Consider the following 24256-nt stretch of genomic DNA (forward strand, 5'->3'; position numbering starts at 1 on the left):
ACGAGACTAGAAAAACAGCCAACAACTGATGAAGGGTCGTTCTTTATGTCTGTTTTTGTTTTCAATTTGTGTCTTTCGTTCTTCGAAAGAATAGTTCATGTCCTATGTACTCGTGCTTCGTACTTTTTGTTGTACATGTTTCATGACGTCCTGTGACTACATATGCATATATATATATATATATATATATATATATATATATATATATATATATATATATATATATATATATGAGAGTTAGGGGGAGACAAGAATGGAGTGGGGTTGTAATGATTCGTATTTTGGGATAGATGTGTCGCCCGATGTTTGCAGGTGAATATTATAGTGTTGCCTTCATTTTTATGATAACATTAACCATGGTACTAAATGTTTTGTAGATAAAGAGATGTTTCTACGATTAATAGCTCAATGTCTCCACAAAGGCATCAATGTACAACACTCTGTACAATTTAAATTTTACGAAAAAATCAATTTGTTTAATAGCAAAGAAAAGTAGTAAACAAAATATCTATTTTTTATATTTCTCAATTCAAACCAAAAAATTATTTCCTTTATTATCTGAACATTAATAATATTCTTTCCTATAATATAGCATCTCATGTTTAAAAGAATATGGCTTTTGTACACTGAAAATGATATTTTATATTTTTCCCTTGTTTTTCGCCTTCACGCATTCTATCTTCTTCACTTCACCGCAAAATTCTCCACTCAGTTTTACTTCAAAGGTTTTCTAATTTTCTCTGTTTATCTGAAAATTAACTTTGCAAAACAATCTCCACCAAACTTGATATAGTGGAATCCATAAACGTTATGTAAACGATATTCTTACATTGTCATCCTTTCATTATAGATTAGCTAGCTACTCGATTTGATGATTCGAACAATTTGATTACATGCAACCTATATTCTACGCAACACGTTGTCTCTTTTTGGAATGAGAAATGCCTACATTTCCTCATGCATGGACAAATACATACGTACATATACATACATGCATATATTTATATATATGTATATAAATATATACTATATATATATATATATATATATATATATATATATATATATATATATATATATATATATATTCTTTTATTCTTTTACTTATTTCAGTAATTTGACTGCGGCAATGGTGGGGCACTGCTTTTAGTCGAGAAAGTCGACCTCAGGACTTATTCTTTGTGTGCCTAGTACGTATTCTATCGGATTTTTGCCAAAATGCTAAAATCACTGAAAAATCACTGAAAAAGATCCACACAAAGGCAAAATTATTTTCCGAAACAACAGATGCGAAAGTAAAAAAATGTGGTCGACCAAATTGTGCAACATGCCCAAACATTCTAGAAGGTTCAGAATTCCTCTTCAAAGAGGGACACAAACTCAAAGTTAAATCTAACTTTACTTGTGCCTCAGAAAATCTTATTTATGTAATAAGATGCCCGGGCTGCCACGAGAACTACATAGGGTCCACAAGATTATCGCTCAGACGTAGATGCACTCTGCACCGCCAGCAGATTGCATGCCCAGAATACCGAATCATACCTTTTAGTGACCATATTGAGAAATGCGCAAAACAAATGCTGCCACAATTTATAATATTTCCTTTCTATCAATGTGCCATTAAAACACCAACACAGATTAGATTAAATACAAACCCAAACTTAACCATTGCTAACACATTTAAATAAGGAAATTCATCACCCCACTGAGAAAAAAGGAAAAAAATACAGAACAAAACCATGGTAAATTAATCAAATTCTACCACCTCCTAGATTTCGATTATCTCCCCTATACCGGAAGAAATCCCTAATTACCTCCCCCTATCTAGAACTCTTCTTTTTCAGACTGGAGCAAACACGTTACAATGAAGTAGAGAAATTTGAAAAGACAACACGAAACCGGTTATTTCTCAAAATACAATGTTTATATACCAAAAAGATTTTCTAACATTTTTCTGACATAATTTAAATATATACTTTAACCATGTAACACAAGCCTTCTGTAGTTTTTTCACTCTTATTATCTTTTATACATCCAACCACGTGCTTTCACATACCAACTTTCTCACCTATATATATATATATACATCTAATATGGGATAAAATTTTCAAAATAGTTTATCAGTGGCCAGCATATTATATGTATATATATATATATATATATATATATATATATGTGTGTGTGTGTGTGTGTGTGTGTGTGTGTGTGTGCGCACATATATATATATATATATATATATATATATATATATATATATATATATATATATATATATACAGAGGTGCAAAAGGTAGGTATACAGTAAGTATCACATGAATGTTATAATGATTAATTCATCAAGATCATAATAATACATTTATCATAACTATAATACTACTTTTATCGTAACCTCAAATTTTTTGAGGATAATTAAAGAGTATTGTACATGTTTTCTTTTTTCATAACTACATACCTAGTTTCGCACCACCCTGTATATATATATATATATATATATATATATATATATATATATATATATATATATATATATATATATATATATATATATATAAATATAAATTTCTCTCCCTCCCTCTCTCTGTTCCACTCTTGCTACGCGAATATATATATATATATATATAAGTTCAATAAAGGAAAAAGACAAAAAAAAACAACAACAAAAAACAACAACGTGAGGACGTGATACAGATTGTGTTACTAGACGCTCGGGAAAGGAAAGAAAGCGAACTTGACGTTTCAAGCGGAGCTCTTCGTCGGAAATAAAGAAAGTCCAAAGATGGAAAAACGGAGGAAGAAAAAATCTCCTCCGATATCCACGAGGTTACATCGTGGAATTATATATATATATATATATATATATATATATATATATATATATATATATATATATATATATATATATATATATATATATATATATATATATATATATATATATATATATATATATATATATATATATATATATATATATATATATATATATATATATATATATATATATATATATATATACGGCAGCGGTACTGGAAATTAATAGTTATCGCCAAGCCAACATGGCACTCCCAAAATTAGGACGAAAGCTGCCGTGAATTAGCTCCAAGAAGCCATCGCCTCTAGCTAGCTATGTGACACACGAAACCTGTGTCCTTTATAACCTTCGAACAGGGGAGGTCAGCAGTGTCCCCCTGCTGGTTTGGCATCTGCAGACTAGTTTCAGGGTGTTGCCCCTTGTCAATGCAGAGCAGCCAAGCCCTAGCCAGGCGGCGCTGCTGACTATCTGCTCGAAGGTTATTTATCTAATTTCAGTGGAATCTATCCACTGGTTTTCAGAAATAGAGTTATTAATATTTCTATATGTATATATATGTGTGTGTGTGTATTTGTGTGTCTATGAATATATATATATATATATATATATATACATCCACACACGCACACACACACATATATATCAGCAACAATGATGTAAAATGAATTTTATAATGTAATCCCATTTTCCTAGATACGCAGTTTATCTCGTTATCTAAGGCGTTATTTCAAAAAGATATATGCTGTTCTGTAAGCTAAAAGGAGTAAGCTAAAAGGAGGAATGATGTCACACCCGAGGAAAAAAGTTGCACAATATAATACGTCCGCAATATTAAAAATCATATGAAATTTATTCATAGGACCGATGGTATGTTAGTCTCTCATATCAAATTTTCCAGTATTATCGTAGGTTTTGTAGCTGTTCTAAGAAATATAAATTGCCAAACTATTTAACGTCTATTCGTGTCATGTGTTCATTTTTAATTAAAAATCGATGGGGGTTGTGCGAAGTTGTTTATAGCTTAGCAACTGTCAATTGTCAATGCTCCTAATAACCTGGGGCAGATTAATATCAAATACCAATAAAAAGAAACAAAATATAAGAAAAATGTAAGTAAAACAAAACTAGAAATCAAGGAAGATTTATGTTTGAATGAGTTGATCTCAGCAGAGATTGTTTATTTTATTTACATAGATCGTTGTTCAAACATTCAGAGTTGACATTGCTAAAATATGATGATAGAACTTACGGAGATGTACTTGCATAGCAAGTGACCTGATCTGGGATCGTGTGATGGAACGAAAACAGTTGGACCGTGGAAGGTGTTTATAAGTCATTTTTGTCTGTTGGCACTCCGTCGCTGACGACTTCGAGGGTTCCAGTTGATCCGATCAACGGAACAACCTGCTCGTGAAATTAACGTGCAAGTGGCTGAGCACTCCACAGACACGTGTACCCTTAACGTAGTTCTCGGGGATATTCAGCGTGACAAGGCTTACCCTTTGAATTACAGGCACAACAGAAACAAGAAGTAATAGTGAGAGAATGTTGTGGTGAAAGAGTACAGCAGGGTTCGCCACCATCCCCTGCCCGAGCCTCGTGGAGCTTTAGGTGTTTTCGCTCAATAAACACTCACAACGCCCGGTCTGGGAATAGAAACCGCGATCCTATAACCGCGAGTCTGCTGCCCCAACCACTGGGCCATTGCGCCTCCACTATAAGCCATTTAAGAAGCACACAAAACCGTTAAATTCACTTCAACATTTAAATTTAATTTGCCAAAATATTTTCGTCGCTTTGAGACCGCGACCTGTTCACTGACAAAATTCCGTGCTGCATCTCTAGAACTGCTAGATACGAAACATTTTTTATAATTAAGTATTACCAACTATACCATTCATTTATTGAGTGACATATTGCTAAAATATGATCATAGAACCGCTAGATACGAAACATTTTTTATAATTAAGCATTACCAAATATACCACTCATTTATTTAGGGACATATATGATATTATTGAAGGTAATTTAGCGATAGATAAGGGTGGTGATGTGGTACAGGATAAATGTTACAGAAGATTTCGGTTCTTAATTGTTTTGGTGTCTTTCTCAAACATTCACCCACCCATGCTCAGGCAGCTTTGTATTAATCAAATAAATAACAACGGCATAACTAAGTAAATTCAGTCGAATGACACTCTTTTCCCCCAAAAGTTGATTTATTATTGAGGCACAAGAAAGAAAATTAAATACACATATGAATAATACTGCAAATATGGTATAATAATCATACTGGTTGGGATCTGAACACAGAAAATAGGAAAACGGAAATATGTTATACATTGCGACGATTTTCAAGAAATAAAATTAATTCACCATTTTGTCAATTTCTCACTTCACTCTTAGAAATTCGGCGCATGGAAAATACATACGTACTGCATACATACATACATTCATGCAAACAAACATACATACATACATACATACATGCATGCATGCATACATCCACGCATACATACATGCATACATGCATGCATACACGCATACATGCATACATACAAACACACATACGTATCATTTAAGTATATATGGGCATATATAGATGTGCAAGTATATGCACGAGAAGACATACATAAAATAAAACATGCAAATCTGCACATATACATTCAAAAATGCCTTGTTGTTCTAGGTTAGAAACCGACCCTTTCTCTATTGGCAAGAAATCTTGAAATAAAAATGAATAATGAAATACATACATTCATGTATATTTATATATATATAAGTGTGTGCGTATGTATTTGTGTGTGTGTATGTGTGTGCGTGCGTTATATATATATATATATATGGGGGGGGGGAGTGCGTATGTGTATGGAAAGTCCTGGTGCGTGAAATGCTGCAAATCATTTTCTCGGGATACCAGTTCCCAATACGAACGTTCAGAATCTCGTGTATTACGCAATATATAAGGATTTATTCTTATAGCTGCTTTCACTACATGGTGTTACGCTTGTAGTTAGAAATTTGAACACAGCGAAAGTCAGTGAACTTTCCAAGTGGTTGCTGGCACGAAGGACATGCTAGATCTGCTTGCTTCAACAATTTCGATGAAAGATTGCAGATCTCTGAGTCCAGAATCTTGGATGTAAACATAACAGCAGCTAAATGAAATGACAATAGACTCTCTCTCGCTAACTCACATAGACACACACACACACACACACACACACACACACACACACACACACACACACACACACACACACACACCTCTTTGTCTCTCACACACTTATCTCTCTCTCTCTCACACACATCTCTCTTCTCAAACTTATCCCTCGCACACACATCTCGCTTAATACTTAATTGTGTTGTTTTGCGTGTGTGTGTGTGTGTGTGTTTGTGTGCAGGTCTGTGTGTGTATAATGCAGCAACATATCTATCCTATAAATATCATAAAATATAATACGCATTCATACAACACGGGTCTTGTGTGAGGAAAACGAGAAACAGTAAAGAAATTCATATCGTATCTGGAAGGATTCGGTATGTGAGACGATGAAACATGAGACTGTAAATCTACACAAAAGGCGCATATACAGAAAGGCACTGTCTCCGGCATGGTTGTGTATGTTATTTTAGCATTCTTTTAATATGTATATCTAATATGAGCTCAGCTGCTGTCGGGGCTGATTTAGCCTTTCATTCTCTCGGGGTCGATAAAATAAGCACCAGTTGAGAGCACGGGTTAATATAATTGCCTTACCCCTACCCCGAAAATTGCTGGCCTTATGCCAAAAATTGAAACAACTACATATGTTATATATATATATATATATATATATATATATATATATATAGCGTGAAATTCTTGTAAAAGAATTCTTGTAAAATTCTTGTGAAATTCTTGTAAAAGAATTCATCCTATTATTGAATTTATATATATATATATATATATATATATATATATATATATATATATATATATATATATATATATATATATATATATATATATATATATATATATATATATATATATATATATATATATATATATATATATATATATATATATATATATATATATATATATATATATATATATATATATATATATATATATATATATATATATATATATATATATATATATATATATATTTATATATATATATATATATATATATATATATATATATATATATATTTATATATATATATATATATATGTACATATACATGCATATATATTAGTGAGTGCGTGTCTGCAGTTATATGTATGTGCATGTGTGTGTGTGTGTGCGTGCGTGTGCATGTATTTCATGAGATAGAGCCAAATATTTATTTCATTAAACTACGTATGTCGGAAGTCTAAGCTGGTACGGGTGAGACTGCCAATTACGTTCTTTTAAAATATTGGCCACGATCTGACAATAATTAATTGAAACTTTTCAGACACATAGCATTACGTATCAGTATTTATTTACAGTATGAATCCTCACTGATAAACAAATCGATCGTGTTGTTTTAACATATTCTATCATAAAAAGAAAAAAACATATCCCGTTAGTATGAGTATGATTAATTACTTAAATGTGATGAAATTGTTAAAACCGTGAACCAGAACGTATTGTTATATCATGCACCACTCGTTTGCATATCTATACTGATTGATTTCTTATCCGTAGACATATTATGCGTTCATATTTTTCGATGGTGGTGGAGTTCGATTTGTTGATTACATGGACTTCAATATTCTAATTGTTGTGTATTGAAACCTGAATAACCTGAATCAAAGGCGACAAACCTCTAGTGAAACATGTCCGTGATTCTAGATTTGATTCTATGAGTGAGAGAATATTACTTATATCATTAATGTCCCACCGTTTGATTATAAGCTTTTTCCATAAACAAATATGAACATTTTTGCAGTCATATCGGAAGAACTTTTGACAAAATGAAACCACAGAGCATTGAACTATCGGGCAACATGCAATACGACAAATACTCACATGCTTAAATATTACACATACCATATCTTATGATTTGTCCTATGTAAAGCGATGACTGATTTAAGTGGAGGTTCTATTCGTGTCAATCAGTAGACAATATTACAGGAATTTATTTTATTTATCATAAATCGGTGCAGGGACGGGTGTGTGTTTACTATGTTTAGCAAACTCGTGATTTCCAATGCAAACCATTGTCAGGTCCCTTGTAAGGTCTTGTTGATACTAAGACCCCCTTCCATGGGATTGCACCTAGAAAGTTCCCCTCCAAGGCACAAGTGCGGGCCGCGAAGTTTTTTTACGATAAGAGTTCCGGACCCCAGTTATAAATCATTTGCATACAGCCAATCAGAGCTCAACTATCAAACTAGTTTATGAGTGCACAACTAGTAATAGGTGATAAGATAAGGTCACTTGGATAAGGAACGACCGTGCTTCTTTTCTCATTTAATAATACTTGTTGTTTTTGTTCTTGTTTCAACCATGGCTGCCACTGCGTAATTATTTGTGCTGTTGTTTACTTTGTACAACACTAAGGGGAGAGGGTTGCTCGCACATCACCCTCTACCTACACTTTTCCCATCCACATCTTTACGATATGGGGCCCTTACAAAATCCGATTATAGGTATAGATGCAAATCTATCTAATTACTTGTCTCCTTCTAAAATCAGGCATGACTTAGCGATCGGTCGACTTACATCACCGTTCTTCGTCTTGAGTTTACTTGGTAGATTGTATTTTACCAATAGATTGGTTATTTTTAACTCATTCACAAGTGTTATGTTTAGCTGTGCGTCTAGGAATAATCTGCGAGCTGAACGGATCTGATCTTTCGTTATCTGCATCGCTAACTCTGCGTAATTGTTTGTGTACATCAAGGTGAAGGTGAGCTCTGATTGGCTGTATGCAACTGCATTCATTACTGGGACCCGAAACTCTCGTTGGAAAAAGAAATCGCCTCCCTTCTCCACGCCACCAATGTTATCCAAGGGAAAGACCGATACAGCTTTGCACATCACAACTCATTACTACAGCTGAGTGAACTAGAGTAGCGTGAAATAAAGTGTCTTGTTCAAGAGTACGATAAACAGCCCGGTCCGGGAACCAAACTCACTATCCGATGATTGTGAGCCCGACGCTCTAACCACTGAGCCATGCGCTTACACTAACAGTGCTATAATTTCTGGATTAATATAGATAGGTGTCTTGCAGAATAATCTCAGTGGGCTGACACGCATTAAGTTGAATGTGGTTGACAGAAACAGTATACAGACGTGCGTGCGCGCGTGTGTGTATGTGTGTGTGCTCGCGCACATGTGTGTATTTATGTGTGCGTGTATTTATTTGCGCGTCTTTGCGTGCGTGTGTGAATATATGGACATGTATGTATTTATATATATATAAATATGCACACGTACACATATAGATTTATCTATGTACGTACGTATCATTTTCATATTTAAGTCGCTTTGCTGGGGCACTATACGTAATACGCGCGCGCGCCTGTCTATGTGCCAGTATATTCCAATGTTGGTCACCGAAAAATGTAAATACTAGCGCAAAATAAGTAAAGCAACAGAAAGAGTCATGTTTGAACGAAGCCCGTTTTGATGTTTGCTCATCCCTTGACAAACACTCGATGTCCGGAGACGCAATGTTGAGTTGGTTCATCAGAAATCTGTAATCTACGACATAATTGTTCACCATTTAAGACATTTAATACCTAAATAATAAGTACATATAGTGATTAGTGACCCAAACAGTCATAGGAGATTTTAAACTCACATTCTCCAGAGGCTATTAACAACAAATATGAAACCAAATCCGACAGAGTGTATCTCGGCTCTGATATACAGTTTCTGCCTCCAAAAACCGTTGTCACTTTCAAATAACCATGTTTAAAAATAACCCAAGAAGTCTTGCCTTTTAGCATAATTCTTGATATCCACATCTTCAGGATTTCTCAAAATTCTCTTTAATTTTCATAAGTGCTCCGGAATTTTTCGTTAATTCTTTATAATTTATTTATAAATCGCTAGCATATAGAAAACCAAAATCTAAACGAATGAAGGCGAGTACAGTAACACATTTAGTGCATCAGTCAACTAATATAACGTATTATTAATGCTCGTTAGGCTATATAGAAATTGAATAATGTTGTGAAAAAGAGAGAAGAAAAATATTTACTTTTAATCGATATTGTAGATCGACCATGTTGTAAATGAAACGGTAATGTTAAGAGATACAATAAATATTCATGGCATCCTATTATGTGTTTCCTATCTACCTGACTTGTCATTATCTATGTATTTATTTGTTTGAGCGTAGTAGCTCATACTATCTATCTATCTATCTATCTATCTATCTATCTATCTATCTATCTATCTATCTATCTATCTATCTATTTTAGTCTCTCTCTCTCTCTCTCTCTGTATACACACACACACACACACACACACACACATGCTGATTGACCTACATAATATATACTTATATAATATCTACATCAGTCGATGCATTCAATTATTTATAGTTTAAGAGAAATCCTCTAGTACACACTACTTAACTTGAGGATGTTCCACTGCAGAAATATATAAATATACAAGAAAACAATACTAGCGGAAATAAATGATATGAAAATATATCCTTAATTACAAATAACATTGGGTTGATGCATAACTATTGCGGCTTTCTTTCAACACATTTTATTCAACAAAAACAATAATAATATTTAACAAAAACATCTTTAAATGACGGTCTGACCGTCTGCCAAGCAAATGGGAAGCAGAAATTGAAGTTGATGGTTAATATGCTCCAGAATAATCATTTAAAGATGTTTTTGTTACATGTTATTATTGTTTTTGTTGAATAAAATTTGTTGAAAAAACCCCGCAATAATTATGCACCAAATTTTACAAGACACCTATCTATATAATCCAGAAATTACTGCACTGTTAGTGTAGGCGCATGGCTGAGTGGTTAGAGCGTCGGGCTCACAATCAGCGGGTAGTGAGTTCGGTTCCCGGACCGGGCTGTTTGTCGTACTTGGAATCTTGGGATTAGCAGCAAGCGCTCTTAACCACTACGCCATATGCCCTTGGGCAATTATGGGGTGAATTTTAGGGTTTATAAACCTAATATTTTCTATCCTTCCTTAATGCCGGTTCCCATATGCTGCTCATATCTGCACTCGGTTTGGTTAGGAGGTTGTTGTGTCCTAGCATATTTTCTGCTTCTTTTAGTTTTCGTATTTTCCAGTGGTGTTCTCTGTCTATTATTTTAACTTCATCCCACAGGGGGAACACCTGCTTGTAAGCTATATGCATATGTATATATATATATATATATATATATATATATATATATATATATATATATATAAAAGGTAATACAAGAGTGTAACTCTGTCCATAAAATAACACGGAATGGGTCAATATATTGCGCGCAAATATCAAAGTTCAACGCGGGAGAGAAGTCAGTTTAGTTTATCATCCTCCTAGTCCGGCCACTACATATTCAAATTGGGAAGACAATCAAAAATATATACGTATATATTTTTTATTATAATCCCAAAGTTAGGCGATCACAACCTTGGGGTTATACGACTTTGGAATGTTAATGTATTGCGATTGACCAACCTTAGGATTATAATGAAAAATATATTTGTATATATTTCCCAATTCGAATATGTATGGGCCGGACTAGGAGGATGATAAACTAATGTGTCTTCTCTCCTCCTTGAACTTTCACACACACACACTTATATACCTGTCTGTGTGCGTGTGTGTATGTATGTGTGTCTGTATATATATATATATATATATATATATATATATATATATATATATATATATATATGGGCTAAAAGCAACAGTAACATCCACCTCTAGGGGTCAGCCACACTTAAGTGGCAATATACTTCACTATATATATATATATATATATATATATATATATATATATATATATATATATATATATATATATCTATGTATGTATGTATGTATATATATCGCAGCCTTGGTTTCTGTTTAGGGATCATGCTATCCTTCATTCTAATATGGTGTCCAGTTCATCACGTAACCGGTGCTTGTGCACCATCGTCTCAATACTCAAGATATCAGCTATCCTCAAGATCTGTGTGTATGGAGTTTTTAATGTCCAGCCAACATTCAGAATGTTCTTCAGACATCTTTGATGGAAGCGTACAAGGACCTTTACATGACATTTGTAAAGGGTCTATGTCTCACATGAGTAAAAGAGCGACGTCAGTACACGTTCACTTTTTGTTTGCCTTGTGATGCCATGCTGGGGCCAGACACGAGACTCAAGAGACCGGAGTAATCAGTTGCTCACTGCAGCCAGAAATATATTTTATGCCCCAGGGAGCAAGAAGGGCTGAGCGTGCTGCGCAGGTAGTCAAATTTGTCTACCACTTTCAGTATTGTTCCTTCAACCAAAGTAGCTGATTCTACATATGGATTTCCTGGCACCAAGTCCTCATTAAAGGCCCGGTTGTCATCGTCACAGATGGAGGAAGCAGGTTAAAGAGGGGGTTGACACCATTGAAAGAGCACGCCTTCTTCATGAAGAATTTAAGCGTGCTGCTAAGTGCACTGCTAGTGTAGTGAATGGGGAAAGCTTGGTTTGCACAATCTGGATTCGCGTATGCTTGTCAAGAGCAGGGCTCATTAGCCATCAACGGATCCGAAAATGCAAAATATAAGGTAGTCCTAGAGCACTCGAAGTTCTTAAAGTTCAGCAATGGTCTTCCTCGGTCACGAGAGGATGGTCATGATGATGATTATGATGATAATATTGATCATCACCATCGTCATCATCATCATCATCATCATCATCATCATCATCTTCATCATTACCATCAGCATCACACACACACACACACATACACACACACACATATATATTTAAATATAGAATGGGACAAGAACGCAAAACATCAAGACAGTTAGGTGTTTCGAGAAAGGGACAAAACATTCAGATAGACGATACAAAGAAAACACGGACACGTAATTCGGAGTTTTCTCTCTTCAGTCGAGATCCAGATTATCTTTGCAATTTCGATATATATATATATATATATATATATATATATATATATATATATTACAATTAAAAGGGTAAAGGATTATCAATTTATTAATTTATTAATAAATTAATAATTAATAATTTTTACCAAGCCCTTCGGTATGTAAGCACCATTATCAGTGAGGAACTTATTTAAAAGTTCTTATACATTTATAAACAAAATTAAGGGATCAGCAACAGGTTGCTTCACCACACACCGAAGTTCAGAAATAGCAGCTAAATTGCTGAGCAATTTAGCTGCTATTTCTGAACTTCGGTGTGTGGTTAATTTTGTTTATATATATATATATATATATATATATATATATATATATTTGTGTGTGTGTGTGTGCGTGTGTGCGTGTGTGTATACTTCAGAACATATCGCATTTTAAATCCTAAATTATTTTCGTAGAGAGATAAAATTAGACGCATTATATGCTTGTTGCATGTATATTACCTACTTTAATTATTCGTACAAAATGTGTTCTGTTTTCCTGTGTTTTTTTTGTTTTTTTTACGTAATATATACTTCAATATATCACTCACAATATATATATATATGGTCTTTTATTCCTATAATGTTAAACCATGAACATTCTCAAAATTAGCCCTGATACATTTTACCTTTTTCTCCTTTAAGTTAATTCCAATCTTTCTGATCTTGGCTATGTTGAGATATTGCTAAGATATCTTTATCTTTGCTAAAGAACGTATACAAACATCCTCCATAAAAACACAGACTTGCAATGAAAAATCAATGTGTAGAAGCTAGATTTCAATAACATAATATGTTCTCAAAAATGTGAAAGAAAAATTATAACAAAACTACTAAAATATAATGATTAAGTCTATAAATTCTTCAGCCAGATATGATTGACAGTTAGAACACTTTCGAAACAATGGACTATTCAAATATTGAAACAGCAATTTTAACAACGGGCTTGAATAATGAGTGAGAAACTCTCAAAACACTGACATTTTGGGAACATTATTTGTGTGGCTTTCAATAAGATAATATAATACATTTAAAGTAAAAATATAAAATTTGAACATGTGAAAACTTTGTAAAAATATTTAAAAAGAAATTGTCATATTTCTAAAAAGAGAAAAAAACAAACTCATTATATGAGACATACGTAGGCATATATGATGTGAACACTCGCATGTAATACGCGCACACATACTACTCAGACACGCACATACATACACGGACACATGTGTATGCTTCTATGTGCATATGAATACAGAATCAAAACATGGTTGAATTTTTACACTATTATTTACACATTATTTATCGACAAATGTCTGCGCAAATATTTTACAATTTCTCCCCGATAAAACAGTTGAAAGAAGTCGATAGATTCATTGAGAATCTCTTGCACTGCAAGCTACGTTCTTGCATTGATTCGTTTACCATTTAATATTTTCAACATGCTAATGTAAAAGAAGCAAGTTGAAGTCAGAATATGATTTGGTGGTAGGGTGGATTACTTTCTGCGTCTTCGCAAACAAATTTTTGTTTTGATTATTTCTGTTTATTTCTTTTTTCCTTTCCTCTTCAAAATCTGCTCTCTACACATTTGCCCACACTCACACATCACTGAATACATTACTGATTTAGGAAGGAGTAATCTTCAATTGAAATGCAAAGTCATTACTGGTTTTCTGGCATTGATCATCATCCTCATCATCATCATCATCATCATCATCATCATCATCATCATCATCATCATCATCATCGTCATCAGCATCATCAAAACTACCAGTACAACCCCCACGGCCGCCACGGACGCCAAAACCACCGCCATAACCGTCGCAACAACTATCACCAGAATCGTTGCTCCTGCCGCCCTCCACCCCGCCAACTCCACTGTTACCTCCACCTCCACCACAGGCACCAATAACACCAATAACACTACCACCATCACCATATCACCATCAGCATCACAGCCGCCAGCACCACCGCGACCTCCACAAACACCTGATCATGAATATCCTCATATCCACACTTCTTTGTATCATTATCCCAAAACACACTATCTCCTAAATCAACATAATTATGAATATGTCAACAAGAGAACTAATTAGTTTCCTAAACTACTAGAATTGTAGCCAAATCGACCTCAAATCTCATTCTACAGTCTTTAGCATGGAGCAATACATTGAACAATATAGTTTCTGGAATACAGAAAGTGGGAAAGTCACAGAAGGATTGCCTTTTACTCATCAAGGATTGACTTATGCCTATATATCCTCCTCCTCCACGTCATCATCATTTCTTCTTCTTCTTCTTCTTCTTCTTCTTCTTCTTCTTCTTCTTCTTCTTCTTCTTCTTCTTCTTCTTCTTCTTCTTCTTCTTCTTCTTCTTCTTCTTCTTCTTCTTCTTCTTCTTCTTCTTCTTCGTTTTCAAGAACAAAAACTGCTGGAACCTATGCTTTTTTAGCTTTGTTACTGCTAGGTCTACGCAACAACACCAAATAATACACCCCATTCGAATAACAATACAGCAAGCAACCTAAGAAAGTCTGGTCAAGTGCCTATTTTTAAAAAACAAATCAAAACTCTCGAAAAGTAATGTATCATACGTTTCATAAACTATCATCAAACGAATAGCAGAACCGCTTTGTAGTCACTTAGTTTGTGAAAAATAACATCGAACTTTCTCTCACATTATATACAACCATCATCATAAAGTGGACGGCGCGGATAATGCAGCCTTAGTTAACTGGAAACAGCTAGTTTGGTCACATCTGTAATACATTCCATTACAAGCTTGCTCGATGAAAGTTGAACTGGGATTAAAATACATCTTCATCAGCACCACCATTAGCAGCAGCAACAACAGCAGCAGCAACAACAAAGAACTCGCTGAATAATGTCACCAACTATACACTACAACTGAAAAATGAAATGACAGTGAAACGGGATAGCTTTGATTGCAGATCTACTCGAACAAGACTGTCTTCAGCTTGTACAACACCTATCTACATCAGAGATTTACTGTTCTAATTCAAACCAAGCCAAAATCAACTAACCTTGAGTGGTAATAAAATAATATGCAACAAATTACTTCGGACGTATTGATGGGTATTTCCCAAACAATATTTTTGTATTTATATATCTGTGCCTATCTAGTCACTATAAATCATTATTATTATAATGGTAATAATGATATTACTCTAGGCGGCGAGCTGGCAGAGTTGGCGAAATGCTTAGAGGTATTTCGTCTACCATTACGTCCTGAGTTCAAGTTCCTCCGATGTCGACTTTGCCTTTCCTCCTTTCGGGGTCAATAAATTAAGTACCAGTGAAGCACTGGGGTCGATGTAATCGACTTAATCCCTTTGTCTGTCCTTGTTTGTCCCCTCTATGTTTAGCCCCTTAGCGGTATTTCGTCTGTCTTTACGTTTTGAGTTCAAATTCCACCGAGGTCGACTTTGCCTTTCATCCTTTGAGGTTCGATAAATTAGGTACCAGTTGCTTACTCGGGTCGATTTAATCGACTGCCCCCTCCCCCAAAATTTCGGGCCTTCTGCCAAGAGTAGAAAAGAATAATGTTATTACTGCAATATTTTTTAGTAAGCAAATATAACAACTCCTTATAGTTTACTGTTGATAGTTTTCTATTTAATTGTGTGCGAATGATATTATTTATACATTTGTTTCTATAAAATGTGAATTTACACTCTCTGCCCAGCCAACATTTTGTAAATCGTTATCCTAAATTTTTATATTTAGATAGTTTTACTTATTTCCGTTGGCGAGAGATATCTTACCACTCAATTTTAAAATTGTATTTGCAAATAACATAAGCAGCGTTTACTTTAGTTTTACGTCACTGAATACGTATGATATACAATACCATCAATTTATCAGTGGGCAATATTTGTATGAATATTCTATGAAAAACGTTCTGGATGAATTAAACCAGATGATTTCCATTACTATTTCTATTTAAGATCTTCCATTATCACACCAATTGTAAAAATTCCTTTATTCTCTCGATGGATTCTTAGTTTAAATTGTTTAATTTTTTGTAAGATTTCGTTAAAACTCTAATATTTCTCAAATGTTAAAAATGATTTTATCTGATAATTTACCTCATAGTCTTATTTAAATCTGGCCAATATATATTCTCTTATGGCAAATATATTGCCCAAAGAGAAGAGGAGAAATTATAAAAATACAAATATCTCGAAACTGAAGTATTCAAGATGCGGAGCATTAAGGTAAAAACAATGCCAGTAATAACTGGAGCATTGAATATGGTAAAAAAAAACATATGAGAAAAAACATAGAAGCTATATCTTAAAACACAACACAACATATTAACCCCAAAATAGTCCTGCCAGGAACAGCTCCCATCCTACGCAAGACACTATTATTTCGTTAGTGCCACCCAAAATTACTTTGGCAAAATATTGTAAATTTGTCATAATTTTTCTCGTGCGCATGTTGATACATGAAAAGAATACCTCGAAGTACTTAACGTTAAGAAGATTGTGCGTACATAATGCAGTGTGAGAATTGTTGTGTCAATGGAGCGGAAGCAATACGATTTGCAGGTGAGTAACTATGAACAGAAATTGAAAGTTAAGCGGAGTTGCTGTCATTAGATACGTTGTTTTAAAGTCTGAGTTGAAATACTATAAAACTTTAGGCAGTGGAAAACAGAATGTCGTGCAATATTTAATCAACTTCCTCCATCTTTTTGAGTAATTCTTGTGGGTACTATCTTTGCCTGAGATTGACAAAATACGTAACTTTCAATACTGCGGTCAGAATTTCAATGGTAGGGAAATGAGTGGTAGAAAGCAGAAAGTAACGACAAACTGTCTTCAGATAGCTAAATATATTCATATTCTGACTGCCAATCTAGCTTGTCTCTGTGCTAAAGGTTCAGTTTTATTTGCTTTTGTACCTCCACAACTGAGTTCACAAAGCATATATCTGCAGCTCTGCTGCAATATTTCTTTAGATATCTATCTCTAATTTGTAACTGCCTGTATCAGCAGACAGTTTCTTTTGGAATTTTATCAATAATACTGGTTTCAAAGAGGGTCAATCGATTAAATTGACCCCCATTACTCAACTGGTATCTATTTTATCCACCCCGAAAAGAAAAAAAAAAGGTGAAGTCGACTTCGGCAGAATTTGAACTCAGAACGTAAAGACAGACGGAATACCGCTCAGCAATTTGCCAGGGTTATTAATGATTCTGCCTTCTTGCCGCCTTGCCCCTGATAATATTGGTCTCAAATTTTGGCACAAGGCGAACAGTTTTAGGGGAGAGTGTAAGTGGATGACAGCGACTGAAGATCTCAATTGGTATTTATTTCATCAACCTTGAAATGATGGAAGGCAAAGTCGACCCCGACAGCAGATGAACTCATTAAATATATATATAGTAAACTAAAACACATAGTATCATACCGGGAACAGCGCATTTCAGTGAATGCGCTTTTCGTGAAGAAATACAGTCTGGTGCATTTGAACTTAGAACGTAAAGTCGGACAAAATTCTTAACTGCATTTTGTCCGGCACAATAACGATTCTGCCAGTTCGCCCCCTTAATCTTACTAATAATATTGCAATGTGGACTGTCTACTTTCTGAATAAATGTCACAAACATTTTTAAAGTAAAATGTGTGCATTATATAATAGCAAACGCGATGCATGATTCCTAGCGAATTCATTGAATCTCTTCCAATATATTTGTACTCTTTCATCAATGCAAAAAATCCATATTCCGATGAAAATGACATATGGCCACTGATATCCAATCTAGTAACAAGAAATCCAAGTACATATAATCACACATAGACATATCCATACGCACACATACACACTTAAACACTGATACACAAAGAATCAACAATAAGAATATTTACACTCGATTATATGAAACGTGTCTTTTTTACTTTTATGGTATTCTTTAGCGCTTGATTTTAAAATCAACAAAAGATTTATTAAGTTAATTAAACAGACACTCATTAGACAATTGAGACCTTCTATGCATATATTTAATGGGAATGCACACGACCAAATGCAACGTTTATATTTTCAGCGACACGACATTAATAGCAACATCATCATCATCATCATCATCATCATCATCATCATCATCATCATCATCATCAAGAACAACAATAACAACAAAAATAGAAAAGAAGTGAGCCTATGTTAAAATCAACAATAGCTCAAAATCTCGGAATAAAAGCAGAAACAGAAGGACTGTTTCTCGCTGAACAAGACCAATGCCTGACCACAGACGTCTATAAAAGCTAATTAATGAATCCGGGCCCTAACACCAAATGTAGAATGCGCAACAGGCACTGTGAGGAACTTGACCATATAATCTGTGGCTGTCCAGTCCTCGTCCTCGCTAACTCTGAACATGAACACTCATTACCGAGAAAGTGCTTATATCCAACATTACAACAGAAAAGCTAACAAGAAATGGTATAATCATGTATCAAAGTACATAACAATGCCCAGGCTACAGTCATCCGGGACATGCCGGTTCAAACTGGCAAAGACATCAAAACGTATCGTCCAGGCATAATAACCAAGGATTGGGAAAAGAACACACTTGCTTTCTGGCAGATGTTGCCGTCTCTCCCGACCATAATACTTGAAAGTAACACGACTTTGAAAATTTCTCGACATATTATTTGCATCCCCGCAAAAGAAAAACAAGAACAAAACACAATAAACAAACGTGAACATACAATGCTGCACACATTTCATCAATACGGCGGTGTAGCAGGTGATGCAGTAGAAATTTGCCTGAAACTATCAATTGTGAATAATGATGATGATGATGATGATGATGATGATGATAATAATAACTGCCCTGATTCAGTACCAGGCAGTGACTCTCTTCGCTTCTCATCTTAACTGACTGGAAGTCTTATCATATACATTGTTTTGTCTTGGTATAAAGGATGGGCTACAGCAAATATTCTGCTCAATACCACAGATTTGCTTATCATTTGTTTGACCTTAACCAGTTGAGCATGTCTCCTGATGGCTGACGATATATACCTGTCTGATCACGAGCAGAAGTAGTGGGGGAACGTCATAGCCATGTTTTGAGGGGAACTGTTTGGGATTAGGATAATTCATCTCTGAAATCATGAGTGTTTCGTTCACCGTCCTTAAACAACCCTTATTCAGGGACCTTTTGAGCAGGATGAGCTACTTGACCCGAAGAAAATTCTAACTGGGCCCCACCTGAAAGGTCGTATACTGTTTATCTGATATGAGATCATCATGTCGTGCACATATGGTTGTGATGCATATGCCTAGTGCATCCTTATCAGACAGATATTCATAATGGATATACTGGACTTCGTATATTTTAACCCAGTGCACTTTGATGGCATGCATTGTGCTCTCTCACTCAATAATAATAATAATAATAATAATAATAATAATAATAATAATAATAATAATCAATAATAGTAATAATAATAATAATAATAATAATAATAATAATAATAATAATAATAATAATAATAATAATAATAATAATAATAATTATTATTATTATCATAGTAAAAAAGCGGAAGTCTACTGCATGTAATAAAGCAACAAGAAACAAAGAAAAGCTTTTCTCAATACACAAGGTGGCGACAAAATGCAAAACAGAAACAAATTACACTGACACACTGACCTCAGATGACAGCATAGCCGATATGGTCAGAGAGACATGAATATTACATTACAAAAGGTACTGAAGAAATAGAGAGAAAAATGACTTCATAGCCAATGTCCTGCATGGCTTGGCAAAGAGGAAGTGAGCCTAAGCAAAAGCCAATAATGGCTCAAAAGCTCTGGACTAAAAGCCGAAACGTAAGCACTGATCCTCGTTGCAAAAGGCCCATGCGTGACTACAAACAGTTATGAAAGCAGGTCTCAACACCAAATGCGGAATGTGCAACCAGCACAATGATACCGTTGACCACATTATCACGGGCTGCACAGTTCTTGCCAAATATGAATATGTATACAGATATGACAAAGTAAGCAGTTGTATCTACTGGAAAATATGCCGATATTACAACATCAAAATTGAAATATGAGCGAAGCAAGGTACAGGACAACGATCAGGCGACAATCATCTGCGATATGCCGGTTCAAACCAACAAAGAAATAAAAGCTAATCGCTCAGACATGATAGTCAAGGATTGGAGAAAAGCAACCTGCTTACTGATAGACATTGCAGTCTGATCAAAACATTGTCAAAAAAGAAGTGGAGATCTGGAGTATTCAAAATGTGGGGCATGAAAGTAAAACAATACCAATAATAATCGGAGCATGGACATGACAAAAAAAAACAATAAATAAATCATATGAACAAAAACGTAGAAGCTTTACTTGGATCTTCAACACTACATACTGTCCAAAAGAGAGCCCTGCTAGGAACAGCCCACATCCTAAGCAATACACTATCAATCCAATAATACAACCTAAAGAAAACAATCCACAAATACAACGAGACATACTCTATAAAGCATTTACCCAATGAAACAAACTCCCACCAGCAATCCAGAAAACCAAAGCATTACACATTCAACACACAATAGAAGCAGTAATGCAACAAAAGGCAGTAACGCATCTCAAGGGAAAAAAGCCAACACAATACAGTACCGGGAAGAGTTGTCACACTGTCAATAGCAGAAAAGAACACACACTCCAGCAACACGGAGGTGTAGCAGGAGATGCAGTAGAAATTTGCCTCAATCTACCAAATATCGAACAATTATATAATAGCAATAATAGTGATAATGATAAGCATTAGTATTATTGTTGTCGTTGCTATCATCATCATCACCATATCACCACCACTACCACCACCACCACCACCACCACCACCAACACCAACACCACCACCACCGCCACCACCACCACCACCACCACCACCATCATCATCATCATCACCACCACTATTATTATTATTATTATTATTATTTTTATTATTATTATTATTATTAGTATTATAGCATTAATAAAAACAACAGCAACAATGATGATGATGATGATGATAATAATAATAATAATAATAATAATAATAATAATAATAATAATAATAATAATAATGATAATGATAATCATGAAGTGAATGCGGAGGCATGATCTCGGTAAAAGTGTGTATTGGGATGTTAGGTGATTGTGAAAATTCAAAGTGACAGGAAATTCGCATGAACACGAGCCAGAAGCTGTGATAGTGACTGATAATTAGAGGATTTGATGGGATTCCATTAAGACTGACCACACTATTGAAGCAAGGTGAAGCAAAGAGACTAAATATGATTGAAGAGGACAAAAAATGTTAAACGAAACAAAACATACAGTCAAGGATTAAACAGAGATTGCAGTACAGAATAATAATAGAGTGGAGACTAGCGAAATTGAGAAAACCGAGAAATATTAGGAACACAGCCAGACAGATTGTTTTACATAAACATGATTGCGTTACACAAAAGTGATAAGTGTCCCTGTGGCAATTGATGCACATGACACAATACCTAAAATGCTATCTAAGAGGCTGAAGGATCTTTCAATTGGGACACGCATTTTCCATCTCCAGAAATGTGTCATCCGGTATTCTGTAAGAATCCTAAGAAGCTTCTTGATAACTGAAGCGACTTGTCAACTAACATGAAGAAAACGTTCTTGTTAAGTAAAGTAGAATTAATAACTTCTTGATGATGATGATGATGATGATGATGATGATGAAAACATTAATAGAAACAACAACAACAACAACAACAACAACAACAACAACAATAATACAATATTTTTTTGCCATATAGCAAGTGAATGAATTGCAAAAAGTGTTCAAGATTTATTTTGAAACAACAAATGGGAAAGTAGAAATTAAAATTACTCATACAGGTAGTTTCCTTTCAATAATGTCTATAATATACCCTTATTTGGATTTAAGGACAATGAAGGGTTTCCGCAAAAATAGTTTGATTCCAACTATCAAAGGAAACTCGTCGCAACTTAAATTCTTTGTACTACAGATGCCTAATATGAATCAATGCATTCTGTCTAACTAAACTCACAAATATTGTCTAATACTTAATAAATTTACCACTGGGTGAATTTTGTGAGGTATGTCTCTTATGACGGAAACACTTGCGACAGAGGAAGATATTTCATTTTCCACCATCTCACAAGCCGTACTAAGCTTGCTTTAGAAGTTCAAAAGTTCATGTCCCCAGTTCTGTCTTTCCGTAACAACTTCCTTCTGTCTATTTGTAGATATTAAAATGTACGCATTTAATTGCATTTGGAAGTGCTCCAAATTTTGAGAAGGTGCTGAAATTGTTCAAATTTCTCATATTGTTCTCTGTCTGATTCTATTCTACAACAGATACTTGATAACATAACATATCTACTAAATAATTTAATGCTTTACGATATCAACAGTGGCAGAATAGGCATGTTTGTTTTTCATTGCGTTAACAAATGCAGATTCTTTTGCTATTCTGTAAGACAAATAAGACAAAGTGCGTATTGCAACTATTTATCTGGTACAATGTATTTTGCTGTCTCACGTGTTTGCTAGAAAACATCTATGCTACCATTGCACTTGCTAGAAACAGCCGCTAAATTCTCTCAAAATATTACCTATCTGATTAAATAAGAAACGATATCGTCAATGTATTCAAAGACACTCAAAAAAGAAAGATCTTTACGGATAGAAGGTCATTGATCACAGAACTATTGAATCAATGTTTATCTTGAGTTACACATAATCTACTAGCCATTTCCTTTACCAGTTTCGAAATTCATGGTGAAAGTAGCAGAGGTCAGATATGAGGGAAGATTGACTACAAGCTCTAGGAATTATTGTGACTAGTAGATGTGTATGTCTGTGTGTGTGTGTGTTTGTGTGTGTTAGTATGTGTGCGAGTAGGTATAGTTAACATAACTGGAAGTTCATATCTGTGGATTGAAGTATGTTGTTCGATGGAGACCTCTGAGAGCAGGCTGCTGTCCTCTCACAGAATCTACCCGGACAAACAAAACCGAAAGTGCTGAGAAGTAAAACAACAACAACAACAACAACAACAATAATGATGACAGTTTCAAACTTTGGCACCTAACCAGCAATTGCGAGGAAGGGGCTAAGTCGATTACATCGACCTCCACTACTCAACTGGAATTTATTTTATGGAACCCGAAATGATGAAGGGCAAAGTCGAACTTATCGGAATTTGAACTCACCACCAAGTTGAACCACCAAATTGAACCAAGAAACGAAAAAATGTCAACGAAATTCTGAAATATATCAGAACAAACAACATCACAGAAACAAATGATTTGATC

The 24256-nt window shown here is 34.6% G+C and overlaps 1 protein-coding gene across 4 annotated transcripts in view; it reads right to left on the bottom strand.

The window, feature by feature from the left end:
* LOC106880286 (tachykinin-like peptides receptor 99D) overlaps positions 1-24256 on the bottom strand; it is a 630110-nt gene that overhangs the window by 415835 nt on the left and 190019 nt on the right. The window lies entirely within an intron of this gene.

This window comes from Octopus bimaculoides, chromosome 2 (genome assembly GCF_046866305.1).
Source record: "Octopus bimaculoides isolate indiv1 chromosome 2, ASM4686630v1, whole genome shotgun sequence".
NCBI classification, from domain to species: domain Eukaryota; kingdom Metazoa; phylum Mollusca; class Cephalopoda; order Octopoda; family Octopodidae; genus Octopus; species Octopus bimaculoides.